The sequence below is a fragment of the Canis aureus genome, chromosome 32, assembly GCF_053574225.1.
Source record: "Canis aureus isolate CA01 chromosome 32, VMU_Caureus_v.1.0, whole genome shotgun sequence".
Taxonomy (NCBI): Eukaryota; Metazoa; Chordata; class Mammalia; order Carnivora; family Canidae; genus Canis; species Canis aureus.
Genome location: NC_135642.1, coordinates 41841740 through 41859445, shown reverse-complemented (window position 1 = coordinate 41859445; position 17706 = coordinate 41841740).

Genomic DNA, 17706 nt, shown 5'->3' with positions numbered 1-17706 from the left:
CATTTATTCCTCACAACAGCCCACTTTAGAGAAAAGGAAACTAGAGCACAGGGAGGTTGAGTCACTTGCCGAAGGCCACTCAGCCTGCAAGGTACAGGGCCAGGGAGGGCTGCTCCCTTGTGGGCTGGATTGGAATCCATGATGCTTCCCTGATAAGACTGGGGTCTTGGGGGCCCGGGCGGCTCATCGGTTATGCCTCTGCCTTCGGCTCAGGTCATGATCCCAGGGCCCTGAGATCAAGTCCCACATCAGGCTCCCTGCTAAGTGGGGAGCCTGCTTATCCCTCCGCTCTTTCCCCACCTCTCTCTCTCTCTCAAAAATAAATAAAGAAAATCTTTAAGAAAATAAAGACTGGGGTCCCAGGACAGGAAGTGGAGGGATCCGAGGTTACTGAGTTTGTCCTTCGTTTCTGGCAGGATGGCTCCTTTCCAGCCAGAGATAAGTGGCCAGGGTCCCAAAGGACCACCCTGCCTGTCCCTGGCCAACCCATCTTTCTCCTCCTTATCTCCTCATTGCCATTCAGCCCACTTTTCTCCTTTTTCTGCTCTTGGAAAAATGGAGAACAGTTGATTGGCGTTGTTGGATGGGGCAGAGAAGGCTGCCTGGTGATTGGAATTTTGTCCTCTTAGAAGACATCCGAATGGAGGAGAGGGGAGGAAAGAGGAAGCCAAGGGGAATGAAAGGATCCCGGGACATTATGATGGAGGGTCTGAGAAGTGCTGCAGAGCTGAGCTGACCCCAGAGGACACAGGCAGCAGCCACGCAGAGTGCCAGAGACCTCTGAGAAAAGTCACAGGTTACCAAAGGGATGAGACTCCTGTTCCCAAACCTTTTTAACCCAAAGCCCTCCTGCCTCCAGCTAAGTTCTCCAGGACCCAATGGCTCTCTTGGCCATGAAGGAGCAGAGAGGCTGGTCCCTTCGGCTCTCTGAGCCTCCTCTGAATCAGGGGGGAGTGTTGGGGCCAGCTGCAAAGCCGTGAGCCCCAGAGCCTGCAGAACCCCGATGACAGGCCTGGGCAGAGGCTCATGTTTCCTGACACTCAGTGTGTGTCAGCCCCAGAGCTCCGTCTCATTCAGCCTTCCCAACCCACTAGGCACAGGGCCCCAACTCCCTGACAGAGCCACAGAATGTTTCGGGGCTAAGGACGTTCCCCAAGGTGAGAACTGGCCAGAGGTGAGCCAGGACCTGCACCCAGCCTGGGACTGAGCTGCACCCCGGATCTGGACGCTGCAGCCCCTTCTCTTAAGGATGACCTTCCACTGCTCCCAGCGGGCTGTCCCTGTGCCCCTGGAACCTTGCTTCAAGGAAAAGTCAGTTCCTGGGAACGTTCATGCCTGACAGCAGCCCCAGGCTGAACTCTGAACATGGTCACACAACGAGCCCTGACGCTGGTTACAGATGCCCCCCCGCTCCCCAGACCTGGTCGCACACTAGGGCCCTGATGGAAGTCTCCATTCAAAACACTGACCGGCACGGCCATTTGTTGAGGAGATCGCCGACGCTGGACTCCTGGGAGCTACTCAGACCACAGTCTCCTCAGTAAGGATTTGGCACATTTAGGTCATGTGAGATGCTGACAAGGGGATGGAGGCTTGGCTGGAGGCTTGGGATCCAGAAGGGGCTCTTCCAGGGGCAAGCTCCAGATCTTGGGAGACAGGCCTTGGCAGGCACACCACGCAGGCATCCAGTCGGTAGGACGGCCAGGTTGGGGCCAAGCTGCCCAAGGCAGGCTTCTGTGACGGCAGTGGCTGGCCTTCCATGGGCATGGTGGGGAGGGCCGCGTCTGTCTGACTAATTCACCAGCCCTGCCAACTGGGGGCCTGGCCCACTTGACTTCTGGTCCCAAGAGCTCCTCTCCAGGAGCCCGGGCAGGTCTAGCAGAGAGAGGCACCCTCCTGCGCCCCCCCAGACGGCGACTTCTCCCTCTCTGGCTTCCTGCTAGCCTGATCCTTTCCCAGAGAGGATCTTAATCGCCTTTCCGCCCACCATCAGACATTCCCACCCTACAGCTCCGACTCCCGGGTCCTCACTGCTAGAAGGAGGGGGCAGAGGGTTACCACTAACCGTTTTCCAGAGGGTCCGGAGAGGGAAAGTAGCCCATCACGATCCCTCCTTACTTCCTCCAGGAAGCCTGCCTCATGCCTCTGATCCCCTTAGAGGTCTCTAGCCTCCGCCCACGGGCATCAGGCCAAGGGCTTCTCCAACATGACTTCTCATCCCTCACCACGGGTCTGGCCTCCATTCCCTCGCCCTTCGCTGTAGAAATCAGGCGTCCCCCCCAGCTGGAGTGGATGGGGTTGTGTGACCTTGGGCAAGTTACTTGCCTCTCCGTGCAGTTGTCTCGTGGGAAATTAGAATAGCAATAGCGTTCACCTCCCGGGCTTGCTGCAGGAGTTACATCTGGTGGTGCATGTAAAGCAGCTTATGAGTGAGTGAGCTCCAGCGAGGCACCTGGTACGATGCCTGGCCTCAGTGGAAGGTCAAGTCAGCACAGGTCCAGTCCCTACCCTCCCTCTACTACCTCCTTTACACTCCAGTTGGTAAGAGGTGAGGTGGGGTGTCCTTGCCTGGCCAAGGAGTCCCTAAACCCCAACCCCCTCTGCCCCCTGAATCCTCAGACCCGCCCCCTCCCCCGCCAGCTCATTCCAGCCATTTTCCCACTCTACCTCCTCCCACCCCCTGCCTTTGCTCCTGTAGTTGTTGGTTTAATGTGCACAATACAATTAAGGCAAAATGGCTTTCCCATCAAACCCCAGCAACTTCCCACCCCACCCCAGCATCGCTGGGCCCCATCCGCTCTTTCCCTCAGGGACCGTGGAGTTTAATTTCGGGAAATAATCCCTGAATAACTCTCCTCTACGGAGCCTCGCACACACCCCAGAGATCCCTTAGAAGCTAAGATGGGGTTTTGTTGGACAGGCAGCCCCAGGAATCAGGGTCAGAGCCAGCAAGAGAAGGAGTCTTCAGTCAAGAAGTTTCTTCTGTGTAGCTCACCGTCTTGATAAAGGTTTTCTCCAAAATTGGAACCGAAGACCAGGACTTGAGAGCAGAAAGCTTGATGGTACAGGACAGCAGGCAGGGAAAGGGGATCAGCCCACATATGGGGCGTCCTCGAGGTTCCTGTGCCTTGACCTCTGAGAGGCGCACGGATCATCTCCAGAACTGTCCACCTGAAGGCCAGAGGCTGGAGCAGCTGCCTGCAGGCTCCCTTCCCCCCCTGGCTGGGGGTTGTTATGGGGTGTTGGCTCCCCTGTGCTTTAAGCCTGCATTTGCTGATGGGCCACGCAGGCTTCCCTGGCCCTGGGCAAGGCCTTGAGCCAGAGAGTAAACTGTCTCAGGGGTGCGCTCGAGGAGGGACCCTTCCAAGACAAGGAGAAGCCAAGCTCACCCGGAACTGTGCACCGAGGCTCTGGTGGAAACCAGCAACCAGCAGGCACGAGGTCGTGCTGGGCGCATGGAGATCTCCCGCACTCGCTGCCGCCTGCCTGCCTAGGTTTCAAGCATGCAGGTGACAGGCTTTCTCAGTCGGACCACCCTGCACAATCACTCATTCATTCCGTAAACACCTCTGAAGGCGCACGAGTGCCAGGCCCCGTGCTGTGCACCGGAGTCACGGAGGTGAATCAGGCACGGATCCTTCTGCAGGAGCTTTGCAGGCTGGGGGAGGAGGGAGGCCTAAGGAGGGAGGCTTGGGAAGGGGGAGCACGGGGGAGGGAGTCAGCTTGGAGGAGTCGGGGAGGGCCTCACAGTGGGGGGGTATTTTAATTGGGCCTTGAAGGATGAGTAGGAGTTCGGCAAGCTGAAAAGTAGGCAGAGGTTTCTAGGTCTGGGGCCTGCCCACCGCGTCCCCCGTGAGCAGTCAGCTGACCACTTTACTAAAATCCCTGTCAGCTCCTTTAAGAATTCCCATCCAACTCTGGTTGCTCCCCCACCCCAGTGTGGCCTGGGCTGGGAACTCAGATTCAGCACTGAAGGACGCTGCCTCTTGGACCTGAGCCACCATCCCTGGGTCCTTTTCAGGCACCTGGGTCCTGGCTATGCCTACATCAAACGCCACCCTCCCTCAGCTACCAGGCTTCCCGGCTGCTACCTTGTGTCCCATGAATCTCTAATGCCACCAGCTCCATGAACCCAGGACGGAGCCAAAAGGCCTAGGAGCTGGAGTCCTGGGGTGCACACACCTGGATTTGGATCCTGGCATCACAGCGCCAAGGTCTGGGGCAAAGTGCCACCCCGATGAGCCTCATTTCCATGGTGAGGGTTCTGGGAGGAGCAAACCCAGGTACGTGAAGCACCTTCGTCGTGGGAGGGGTGAGGTAAGGCAGGTGTTGTTGTCAAGTGGATTGTTGTTTGCATGGGGAGAGGAGGAAGGCAGTTGTCCAGCTCTATGGGCAATTGGAACTGTGCGACCTACCCAGCCTGCCCGGGGACTTACCAGGACTGCTGGGTGTGGGGCTGGAACCAGTGCTGGGTCCTGGGAGGCCAGTCTGGAACGGACTCCGGGGACCCGTCCCTGTCCCCAGGGCCCGTTCTTGGGGGCCCTATGGAGGCACATTCTTCTCCCATAATCTCTCCATTGGCATGAGAATGGGACTTCTGCTGGCATCAGAAGGCATTACTGTGGAGCTGGGAGGCTGGGCTGGAACCCAGAGGCCCCTGAGGGGAAGGGGAAAGAGGTGCTTACTAGAAGGGAGCTGCCCCAGGCTCGGGGCCCCCTGCCACCTCGGCTCCCAGGCCCCTGCCAGGCCGGCCTCTCTCTGGTTGGCCTGAGAGCCGCACAAAACCCAGCCCAAACTATTCTTACCCCCAGCTCCCCACAGTGAGCCTCAGTTGTGTGTGTGTGTGTGTGCGCGGGGTGGGGGGGTGCTCCTGTTTGAAAAAGCATATTCCATCTAATAAGCACTCTGATTTGGTTTTGGCCTCAAACTTTTATTTCTTTGACATTTTAATCCTGTACCATTAAAGGGAGGAGTTTGAGGCCTGTATGTCTATCACAAGGGAGCCTGGAGTTCTTTAAAGTCGAGAAACACCACCCAAGGGGATTAATAATAATAACCGTAATAAGAACTGACAGTTGGGAGTGTTTGCCCCACGCCAGGCGTTATGCTAAGCGCCTTACGTATGTTTTTTTTTTTTTTTAAACCTCGTAACAAGCCTACCCTGTTACAGTCCCCGCCTCACAGAGGAGACCGCTAAAGGTTTAGACGAGGGAAGGGACTTGCTGAGGAGCATAGAACTAGTCCGCGGCAGGAGGGACCCCAGCTCCCGGGCCGCGCCCCCACCCCTCAGGCTGCCTCTCTGGAAAGGAGTCGCGCTAAGTGGGAGCCGGGGGCTCAGGCACCAGAGTGGGGGTGCGCACGATGCCGGAGAGGCATCCAGCGGTCTGGCGTCGGCCCAATGGTGTGCTCCGAGCCTTGTGTGCAGAACTAGGGTTCCAGCCCTTAGGGTGGGTCTCCACGCCGGGCTGAGCTTGATGACACTTCGGGGGGAAGGGCAAAGGAGTGCCCCCCGCTAAAAGTGCAGTGTCCAGTGTCACCCACAAGGAAGAGTCCTGGGTGTGGCTCCGCCCTGTGAGGATATTCTCTGTCTGTCTGCCCGGCTTCCAATCTCTCTCTCCCCTCTCTCTTGACGCCTCCTCCCCCTCCTCCTGATGCCCTCCTCTCCCTCCTCCTCCCCCTCCTCCTCTCCCTCCTCCTCCCCCCCTCCTCCCCCCCTCCCCCTCCTCCCGATGCCCTCCTCCCTGCCCACTGAGGGCCCAGGGCACACAAGCACTGGCTCCTGCCCATGGGCAACAGAAGGTGCAGGCCCCTGCCAGACTCTCCGGGAGGCAGGGCCATGACCCCGCAGCTGACTGTCCTCTGGGAAGCCGTGCTCTGCCTCCTTCCATCGGGGATCCGTCACACACACCAGAAGCCCTATGTCTGGCCTCATCTCTTCCTCATCGGAGGGGTCCCAGGATCCCCGTGTGGTCTAGGGGATCCTGGCCCCTCCTTCCATATCGGATAGAAGCACTTGGGGTGACCCCAGCGGGAAGTGCCAATAGGGGGTTTCAGGCACGGGGTCGTCCCTGTGGTCTGTGCATCCCACCAGGGCCATGGCTGCCTGGGTCCCACGGTGGACCGGGATGCAAAGCCCGAGGTGGGGGTGGGGGCAGTCGGGTGCTGGCGGGGAGGGGGCCCCAGGCAGGAGCGGCCTTGTCAGGCTTTTCCTCGGCTCTTCATGATCCTCTCCCTCTGCTGGAGAAGGTAATTAAGTCTTCCTCCCCTCAAAGGCTAAGGGCTGGCTCCACCCCAAGGCCTAGCTCACAGGGAAAGGTGATAATGAGGGCCCTCCAAAGCCCATGGAGGGCGGGGGGGGGGGCTCCCAGTCCAGGCTGTGCCCTCACCCCCATCACACATAGTCAGGAGGCCAGTGGGAAGGTCCCCTGTTAGTGCTCAGCTGGAGGGGAAAGCTCAGCTCTAGAGGGGTATCCTGATGGCCAAAAGTGGGAGCTGACTTGTCCTGGGCCCCAAAGAGGGTAGACATAGGGGAGGTGACAGCAGGTCCTGAAGGTGATGGGGAGCCACTGAATACTGAGGGGCAGACGTGGCGGGAACAGTGTCGAGGGGTGGCAGGGGGCAGTGCATAGCAATGCCGGGAGCCTGGCCTGGGCCCGGACCCCCGAAGCCCACATTCCTGGCTCTGATCCAACAGGGGAGGTGGTTCCTGGAGCCCAGCTTGAGGGCGCCTGGCCAGGGATGAGGCCCGTGTGCCCCACCTCCGCCTATGCCACCGTCTAGGCCACCTGCCCTCCGGCAGCAAGCTGCCCCAGGACACGGTACAGCGGGAATCGGCCCCATCTCTCTGAGCCTTGGCCTCCTCGTCTGTGAAGTGGAATAGAGATGATGCGCACCTCGTGGGCTGGGGAGGAGTAAGGGACACCGTGTGTGTCGGGACAGACCTGCTCAAGGGTGAGCCCCTTCCATCGGCCCTGGGGAAAGCCTGGAGGGGCTGCCTGCCTTTTGAGGGACTCTCAAATCCCGGGGAGAGCAGACTGAATGTGAGGGTGTCAGGCCAACCTCTAACTTCCAAGTAGTAAGCGCCTTGCCCAGAGCAGTCACTCGATTACCCTTAATCTTCTTGATGCTATGGAGCTGGGCCAGACATTGCAGAGCCCCAAACCAAGTCCCCGAAGCCCTGTCTCCTGGCTACCCAGCCCCGGGCCCCCTTCCTGTACTCCCCAGGTGGCCAGGCGGGGCCATGGCTAGCTCAGGCCAGCTTCTCCCTCCGGCCCAGACCTGCCTCCTTGCGCCCGTGGGTCGGCCTGGCAGGCTGGAAGAGAAAATGTTTTGGGCCACGGAGACCTGGTTTGAAATTCCACCATTAGCGCTTGGCTCTGGGCCTGGAAGGCCCTTCTCAACCTGTCAGTCCCCTCTGGGCACCCTGATTAGTCAGGAGCAGCTGCCTCTCGGAGCCGTTTTATTAGATCCCTTCTAACCAGCACATCTCCGGGTAGGAACAGGTCGGGATGCTGGGGATCAGAGCAGAGGGGCTCGGCTTCATGGGTCAGGAAGGGAAGCCGAGAACATGGACCACCGACAACCATCCTGCCATTGCAGGGGCTCCAGGAGGAAGTTCCCGGAGTGCATGGCAACGCACCCACACTCACACACATGCGCACACCAAGCAGGGAACCCTTCCTGGCTACTTCTGGGTGAAACCCTGCACCTATCGGAGAAGGGACAGAGAATGGGAGGCTGAGGCTGGCAACCCAGGTGGTAACCTCGCTCGGCTGCGGACTCACTTGCTCTTTCTGGAAAATGGGGAGATTTGTCTGCCTTCCTGTGATCGGCACATGGCCCTCCCATCCTGCTCCCAAGTGCCACGCAGGACAGAGCGCTGACACCTGCCACTCCAGACTAGAGGACTGAGGTGGGACTGCTGCCCTGTGGAGGCCAGCTCGCTTAGTGTGGCTAAGTCATGTGACAACAGATGGGGGACTGGGAAGGGCTGGATCAGAGGTTCTGGAAGCCTGCCCTTCTGCTCTGAGGGGAGACAGGCCTGGGGGTGGCAAAAGGGACACAGGGGCAGGAGGTTTTTCTCTTTTTCACCCAAGCACTGTGGTTTCAAGCAGATGCTGCCACAAGGTGTCACTAAAGGCCCAGAGAGGTTGACTGACTCGCCCAAGGTCACACAGGCCTTCTGATGCCCAGCCCTGGGCATTGCTCACTAGACCCAGAATGGATCTGGGTTGGGATGGGGCCACCAAGAGGATCTGAAGGACCTTTCTCTGCTACAATATCACAAGTTGCTTCCTGGGCTCGGGGCTACGAAGGGTCAGGAGTTGCCAGATAACCTCAAGGGGAGAGGAGATCCTGGTGGGGGTGATGGGCCCTCTGACGCGGTGGGAGGCTGACACGGCTGGACGAGCAGTGACCCCCTCCTGTCACTCCCAACTCGTGGTATAACTCTGCTACCCCCACTTGTCTGCGTGTTTTCTCCAACCTCCAAGGGAAACTACTTCGTAAGTGGCCAAAGAGGCCAGATTCTCTCTACTGGGATTTTGACACTAACCTCCTATAAACTTTTATTCAAAGGCAAGAAAGGTTTTTTATGGGCAGCCCGGGTGGCTCAGCATTTTAGCGCCGCCTTCGGCCCAGGGCGTGATCCTGGAGACCCCGGATCAAGTCCCGCGTCGGGCTCCCTGCATGGAGCCTGCTTCTCCCTCTGCCTGTGTCTCTGCCTCTCTCTCTCTCTGTCTCTCATGAATAAATAAAATCTTTAAAAACAAAACCTTCCAATGCACCGTGAGTCCAGGATCCTCTCCAAGCAGGATATGCCCTGGAAATAAGGCTGAATATTGAACATCAGTAACTTCACTAATAGCCCTGAGATCAGAACTCTCACTTCCCTGTGCCAAGCGTGTTTCTTCTTCCCTGCTGTCTCTCTCAGCAATACCAGCCTCCCAGCCGACTCTTATTTATCCTTCGAGACTCAGCCCCTGCCACCTCTGTCAAGAAATCATTGCTGCCGTCTTCCCTGCAATCCTCCAGTATGGATTAGACATTCCTCCTCTGTGCCCCTACAGCACCCTGGACCACTTTTAGCACTGTGTTTAGCACCCAAAGGTATGTTGTTGCATGTGTGTGTCAGCCTCTCACCAGACAACGCATTTTACCTTAATGTGCTGCTACGTGCAATACACGTTCAGTCGTTCAGCGAGCCATCGTTCATTTGCTCCTTCCTTTGTTCCAAGGATATTGAGCTCTCTGAAAGATCCCAGTGCTATGTGGAGCAGCTCTGCTGTGTCAAGCTGCCGCATGGCCTAGAACATCCTTGCATAAGGGATCCCAGGGAGCAGTCCCCAAAGGCTGAACTCAGGGACAAGTATTTCCAGCACAGGCCTAGCTCCTTCTAGCTTCACAGAACAGGGAAGAGATACAAGCATGGAACCAAAGCAGCAAAGTACATTCTCATTCTTGTCATTGTGCCTCCACCCCCATTCAGCCCTGTTATTCAATGGGGAAGGAGAGTTAAAGCTAAAGTGTAGAGGCGAGTATGATACAGACCCCACATTGCCCAGCCTCTGGAGCTGGAGGACTGGTTGTGGGGGTACCTTGCAGTGCCTGTGATTATAATCACCCCTCCAGGACTCAGATCTGGAAGCTGGGGATCCTAGAGGAGATAGGGGTAGGGAACATCACCTCTGGTTGCACCCATCTAGCCCCTGCCCCCATTCCCTTGTTCCCATTCTCTCCCTCCATAAGCGTTACCCAAGTACCAGTTGGGCACTCAACATTTCAAAACCAGGGCTTCTGGGTAGTTTTGTGTGGAGGTCCTAAGTGCCTTGCTTCCACTGACCCTCTAGGTTGTCTCGGCCTTGGATGGCCCCTCTGGTATCGTGTGCCAACCTTTTAGGGCCTTCCTGCCCTGACCCAAGTCTTTCTAGCATGAGAAAAACTCAGGCCCCAAATCCAATGGGGGAGGCATGGCTCCTATCCTGGCCCATCTGCTTTGATGGAGAGCAGGGGGCACATTAGGATGCCGAAATCCTATGCAATGTCAGGAGGCCCAGTGTGCTCCAGGCTTAGAGTGGGTTTGCTGCTCTAACACATAAGTAAGTAAGCTCTGTCACTCTGCCGAATAACCCTGCCTGGCAGGAATTCCATTATCCTTTTATGTTTACAGCTGCAAAGTTACCAAAACTGACACAAGAAGAAATAGAGAGTACAGATGCTTCTGAAACTTTCAACAAACTTGAATTTGGGTTTTTAAAAGATTATTTATTTGAGAGAGAGAGAGAGAGAGAGCAAGAGCAGAAGGAGGGGCAGAGGGAGAGAGAGAATCTCAGGCAGGCTCCTCACTGAGTGAGGAGCTGGACTCAGGGTCCATCCCATGACCCTGAAATCATGACTTAAGCCAAAACCAAGAGTCAGATGCTTAACTTTTTTTTTTTTTTAATTTATTTATTTATGATAGTCACCACAGAGAGAGAGGCAGAGACACAGGCAGAGGGAGAAGCAGGCTCCATGCACCGGGAGCCCGACGTGGGATTCGATCCTGAGTCTCCAGGATCACGCCCTGGGCCAAAGGCAGGCGCTAAACCGCTGCGCCACCCAGGGATCCCTCAGATGCTTAACTGACTGAGACACCCAGGTGTCCCTCAAAGAATTTGAATTTGTAATCAAACTTCTCATGAAACTCCAGGCCCAGAGGATTTTCCTGGCAAATTCTACCTAATAGTTAAGAAAAATAAATATACCTTATTACACAAAGTCTTCCTAATGATGGAAAATGGTGATTGTCCTAAGTTATTTCTACCAGGTCAGAATAACCTTGACATGTCAATTCCCACTTCTGTCAAGTGAGGATAATAACAGGTAGCCCCTATCTCGGACATGGGAGCAGAATTAGGATTAAGTGAGTTGTACAGATAGCTCTTGGCATAATCACTGGTACCTAGAATGTGCTCAATGTGTGGTAAGGCCTTCTCTAAGGCCATGCCAAGACTGAAGACATAGCCTCTGTCTTACTTGCACAGTCTGAGTCCAGAACAGCATCCCTTAGATGAAGAAAGGGGAAGAGCACTGGGCAACTACCATGAAGAGGGCCATTGTCAAAACTGATCTCATTCAACCCTCACAAAAATGCTTCAAGGTAGATGTATCGATGCCATTTTACAGGCAGGAAAGCTGAGGCTCAGAAAATCTATGGCATTGTGTAAAGTCAAAGCCAGGCCCATGTGAAGATAAAGCTCATGATTCTCTGAGCCTTGCTAATTAAGCAGGTGTACTCATCAACCAAACATTAGGGCTCTCTGACCTTGGGCTAAGCTGTCTATGGATTTAAGGGTCCCCATCTAGAAAAATGGGTGGACGAGCTGCTCTCTTGGTTGTTAAAAGATAGATGAAGCTCATAGATTTTCCTGGCAAACTCCTGCCATGTCTGACTAAAAAGTTCCTGTGAATCAGGCCACCTGGGTCATTAAACTCACCCTCTCCAACCAGCACCATTCCCCGCTCCAAGTCACTGCCTGCCCCACTCATGACAGGGGGAGATGGGTCATCGCTCATGACATGGGGGAGTTGGTCATCCTTCCGGTACAATGGTTTTATCACACAAGTAAGACATGAATACTTTCTCCTTGTGACAAAGTTAACCAATTCAGAAATACGTCGAATCATAAGGGAAGATGCCCTCCACCCCACCTCCACTCTACTCTTCTACTCAGAGATGAACAAACAATGTTCTCAGACATTGTCTGAACTCAGAGATGTTCAAACAATGGGGAAGAGCCCCTTCCAGATTTACTTTCAGACTGCGCTTACGCTCCTCTGCATTCTACATATACAGACATATCAACTCCAGGTTGTTTTTTACATGACTGCAATCATCCTGTATATGTTGTTCAGCAACTTGGTTTTTTCACTTCACAATCCCACATGCTATTTATAACTCCTCTACTTCCCAAAGGATTTGAGGAGGTTTACCAGAGCTCCAGAGGGTGGGGTGCAGAGCTGTGGAGAGACTGTGGGCGGTAGGGTGATGCTGACCTGGATTGATACCTCGGCTCTGCCACCTGCATCTGGGTGACCTCAGGCCAGTCCTAAAACTCTCTAATTATACTAGTTACCTCGAAGGGTCAGCGTGACTTTGCTAGGAGCCAACAAAGAGGGTGTTCAATCATTTCTGCTCCCCAGCCTCCCTGGAGCTTTGAGAACAAGGATCTGGAGGCCAGAGGAGGCCCGAATGGTCCTTAGAGCTCATATTCCAGGACTGGACATCCTCCCTGCCTCTCCAGCCATAGCAGACGTTCTGAGGGTGAGGCCAGGTCTCCTGCTCCTCTGTATCCCAAGCAGGAGGAGAAGCGAGCTGAGCTTAATAAATGACTGCTCATGTTCTTTGAATAATTCCATGATCTATTCCTTCACTTCTGAAGCCTCCTGGAACTTTCCTCTTCCCATTTGGAAAATGGGGAAACTGAGGACAGGGAGAGTCAGGGTGTTTGGCCCTCTAGATATTATCTGGCCCAGCTTCCTCATTTGACATAGGGCAACAGGCCCCGAAAGGAAGAAAATAACTGCCATGTAGATGGTTGTGGCATATAGTTAGCACAATAAAAGTCTGCTACAGTTAAGGCCAGATACTTGCGTTAATTCTCACCGGGCCCCATGAGGGACGTACTGTGGTTTCCTATTTCATAGGGCAGAAAGCTTAGTTCACTTTCTCATGGGAATACCACTAATAGGAGCGAGAGTTAGAGTTCTGTGTGAGTCTCACCAGCTCCCCAGGGCTACCATGCTGCCTCCTAGCATCTTCTGTACCCTGCCTCATCCTCTGGCATGTTCTATGACCTGTAGCTCCCCGAGGAAGCTGCTCTGCCCACCCTGCTGTGGCCCACTGCTCAATCCTGACCTGATGTTGAGTCTGTTTGCTCCTCTTAGACCATAGTCCTCAAGGAGGAGGGTCTGATTCCAATTCTTCCCTGCACTCCCATTCCCAACACAGGGCCTGGCACGGAGTCAGCAGATGCAAGTGTTTACAGAAGGCAAGGAGGGAGCGAGGACTTCCAGAGCTCATGCTCTTTCATCCAACTCACAGGTTCTTTTGACAGAGTCAAGGTCAGGAGACAGGGTTTTGTACCAAACATAATCTCCCTCTCCCTCTCATAGCCGCTGCCCTGTTGTCTACTCTGTCTCCCAATGGCTGGTGTCCCCCACAGCCAAGGGCATCCGGCCCTCCCTGCCTCCCTTGCCATATGACCCACAGCTCTCAGGAACTGCCCTGCCAACCTCACCCCCATGAGAGCCCTCAGGAAGGGCTCCCTCATTGGGCCACTTCTCTTGAACAGGTGGCAAAGCCTTGACCACAGATCAGTGTGGGGGGAGGAGGAGGGGTTGGAGACTGGACATTCAAAGCAACAGAGAAAGTGCCACGTCCTCCATTGTGCCACCCTCTTGCTCACTGGGAGCCCACACTCCCTCTCCAAAGTGGGTAGGGGGCTGGGGAGACTCCCATGTTTGTCAGCCGGAGTACTGTAGTTGGGGAGGATTGCGTTTCCATGGATACAAGCCATGGGAGCTGCTGGGAGATGGGGCCATGGTGTACACAGACACAGATCCACACGGATCTGTAAGAAAAATAGCAACAGATTTGCTGAGTCATTGGCTCCACATATTTATAGTCTCTGGCAAAGGCAGACCTGCCTATCAGAGGCTAATAATACTGCAGCAGCGTGTTAATTGCAAAGAGGGAGTCTTCAAGCATCCATTCAGACACCCGAGACCGCTCCTTGAATAAAGAGTGGGGCCCTCACAATGAAAGCCGGCATGTGTGTGAGTGTGCATGTTTAGGAGTGTGTGTGTGTGTGTGTGTGTGTGTGTGCAGGTATGTGGAGCTCGACTCTGGCAGACTAAGAAAGCTCAAGTATCACATCAGCTGGTCTGAATCCACCCCATGGCAGTGTTACAGAGCAGTCTTCAATCGCCGAAAGATGTCTAGGACTCAGCCCATGGGAGAGGTGGACAGGAGAGGAGAGGAGGCTGCTGGCTATCTCTCGGGGAAGGAGAACAGATGCTGCCGTGCTGCCCGGGACCTGCATCCCACAGCCTGGGAGGTCAACCATGGTCGTCCAGCTCTAGGTACTTGGGTAGCTGGGTAGTTAAAAGAAAGGGAAAGCATGACCCCTGCCCTCTGGGACGTGTGCCCAGTGGGCCACTTAACTCACCCGAGGTCACACAGGGGCCCTAATATAGGCAGCAGAGTCAAGGACAGTGGGTGCCCAGGAGTCTGGGTGCCATCTTGAATAAGCGCCAAAGGGCCGAGGCACCTGTGCGGCTCAGTCGGTTAGGCGTCTGACTCTTGGTTTCGGCTCATGTCATGATTTCAGGGTCCTGAGACTGAGCCCTTCGCTGGGCTGTGCACTGAGTGTGAAGCTTGCTTGAGATTCTCTCTCTCTCTCTCTCTCTCAATCTCTCAAAAATAAACAAACAAGCAAACCAACCCCAAAGGGCCAAACTCAACTCCAAAGGAGAGTCCTTGAGCTCTTGCCTCTGGGAGCCAGGACACCCGTCTAGCTCCAAATCAGGCAAATTGACTGTCTCCTACGACTCCCATCAGGACCACACAGCTCTACCCCGAAGTGCTCCCTGCCCAGCTTCAGTCATGCTCCTGCCCACTGTCTCTGCCACCCTGAGAGCCCCACAGAGACTGGGCCACACACTCCCAGCCCCTGGCAGAGGAGCCCTCAGTGAAGACGGATGGTGGAGAAAACAAACCCCTCTAGTTCCTTGAAGGCAGTTCTCAGGTCCCCCTGGGCCTTCTGGACTCCAAGCCGCAAACTCTCTGGCACGGGTTCCGGTCTCCTCCCTGGCTCTGCTCCTCTCTGCATGGGCTCCTTCTGACACTGCACCCACACTGGATGCAGAGGGCAAAACACGGGCCCCCGAGGGATCCCGGCTTCACTGATTCCTCGCCCCTACCTATGGTCCCTATGGCTCCCATCAGTGCTAAGGCAGCAAGGATTGCTGAGCCCACATTTCCCTTTACTTCAGCTGGAGGCCCCTGGCCCTGCCCTCAGCTCAGCCTAAAGACAGAAGCCACACTGTCCTTCCAGGGGTCCTGCCAGCAGAGGGGTGGTGGCCGCCGTGGACCCACAGAAGAATAGCAGAGCACAGCTGGACAGGGAGGAAGGAGAGGGGTTCACTGCTGGGCCTCACTTCCTCCCACGCCAACCTGCCCCACAATGCAAACATTCGAGACTGTGTTCCTAGTATTCTAAGGAGGGGAGGCAGGAGAGGAGAGAGGGACATCCTTTCAGTTCCCGCTTCCCTTCAAGAGCAGGTTGACTCAAGAGCTATTATTAATAGTAAATTAAATACTGTGGTTATTCTGAATAATAAAAAGCTCCCTTGTTCCAAGTTTTCACTGTCCTCTCTCCAGGGAAATACCTGCTGTGGCCTGAGACGTGGCATCCAGTGACGGGCATTTGTAGGGCGAAGCTCATGTTCCCATTAGGCCAGCCTCAGGCTCAAGTTCCACAAGATTGCCTCCTCCACCCCAGCTTTGAAGGTGGGGCAAGACAGGCTTCGGATGCCCCAGGTACCCTCATGACCCTCCCCTCTCCCCCAGCCTGGGCTGGGCTCCCCTGAGGATGGGAAACCGGCTGCTGGCGTGTCTCTGCTGGCCGAGGGTGGCCCTCCCACCCGCTGGCTGGACGGCCTCGGGCAAGGGTGAGCTGCTCCGTTCCCTCCTCCATACAATGGGGGTAATGATAGTAAAAAGTTAGTATACACAAAAGGCATCTAACTCCACTGGGCACTTAGTGAGCACCGTGCAAAAGTTTGTTAAATTAATGAGGCTGCCAAGATGTTTGTAGGGCAGAGCCCAAGACCCAAGACTGCGGGCGTCAAGGCCTTTGTGACGGGAGCAGTGGCTCCTCGCAGAGGTCTCCTCCACAGACACAAGCCGAGGCCGAGGAGGAACTGTAGGAGCCTGCTGTCCTGTGCCTCTCTGGGCCTCAGTTTCCCTACCCCTGATGGCAGACGAGGCTGTGTGAAGCGACCGCCGTGCCCAGCCTGCTGCGCCCTGTGATGTGTAACATCGGCTGACGTGAGCTGAGCTCCGACCGTGTGTCAGACGTGTGCTGAGCGCCTTGCGGTCCGTCAGTCGCTTCAGTTCATCCCCACGACGGCTCCGCGGGCGGGCACTGCTCCACGGGTAAAGAAATCGAGGCTCAGAGAGGTTAAGCCGTGTGCCCAAGATGACACAGCAAGCCAGACGGGAAGCTGGAACTTGAACCCAGCTCCGCCTGACTCCACAACCTGACGACCTGACGCCAGTGCCCTCGGGGCCACGACACCTGATCTCATTAGATTCTTATCCAGGATTGCCCGGGGCGAGTAGATGGGGGCAGAAGAGAGGGGCAGGGTGAGCTACCCTCACCCCGCCTCAGGCTTAGTGGCCCTCCATTTGCCATCAGCTTGCTGTTACCAGAGGTGACAACTCTAACTGGCCGCCTGGTGGCCGGGAGAAGGCAGAGTTGAAAATGGATCCTCTCTGGGTGGGCTGAGGACACCTCCGTGGGGACCAGGTGTGAGCCTGAGGCCCAGTAGGGAGAAAGAGGCAGAGCTGTTGCCGAGGCCCAGATCAGATGCCAGAGCTGGGGCCGTGCAGGAAACCGGGGGCTGCAGCCCGTCCAAGCCCCCTTTGCCTGCTGCCTCCCATCTATGCCCAGTCACCCGGTCCCTCCTGGGCCCACTTGGCCTCCCCTTCCCGCGTCTCCTTTGCTTGGGGGAACACTCTCCCGTGGGACCCAACATTGTGCTAAGTCGTTGTTTACGAGGAGGAAACAAGCCTGACTGCATTTTTAAAAGAGGCTCCAGGGAGCTGCAGCCACCTGTGAGCTTCTCCACACACACAGGACCGTTGGAGGGGGGGCAGTGAGCCCTGGAGGGCACAGATGGGGTGGGCTCAAACAGGGTGCGTTCATGAGTCTGGACAGCTGACTGTGCTCACGGCTGTCTTCAGACGGTGTTTGACCCAGGCTTGGCAGACCAACACTTGTCGTAGGGCAAGCCCTGGGCTGGGAGGAGGACCCTTGCTTGGCCTCCTGGAGCTACTGGAGACAACCGTTCACATAGAACTACCTTCTGCCTGGAAAGCACCAAAGAGGTAGTGAACTCATAGACTGTGGCACCTGGGGAGGGGCTCCTGACTCGGCAGGTGGGGTCAGGAAGGCTCCCCGGAGAGACCGATGAGCCCTCCCTGGGGGAGAACATTCCACATGAGACAACAGCTTGTGAAAGGGCCCAGAGGCACAGACCTTGACACCCCACTGCCACCTGCCAAAATTTCCACGTGGTTAGAGGGGAGAAGATGGGGAGATGGCGGGCCGGGGGATGGTGTTGGGCAAAGGCCAGTTGTAAGAGGCCAGGACCATGCGGCTAGAAGCTTGGATTTTCTGCTGAAGGCGATGGGGAGCCAGTGAAGGGAGTCATCTATCTGACCGACCTTTAGAAGATCACTCTGGGGGATGCCTGGGTGGCTCAGCGGTTGAGCATCTGCCTTTGGCTCAGGTCATGCTCCCAGAGTCCCAGGATCGAGTCCCACATCGGGCTCCCTGCAGGGAGCCTGCTTCTCCCTCTTCCTGTGTCCCTGCCTCTCTGTCTGCATCTCTCAGGAATAAATAAATAAAAAAAAAAAAAAAAAAAAAAAGATCACTCTGG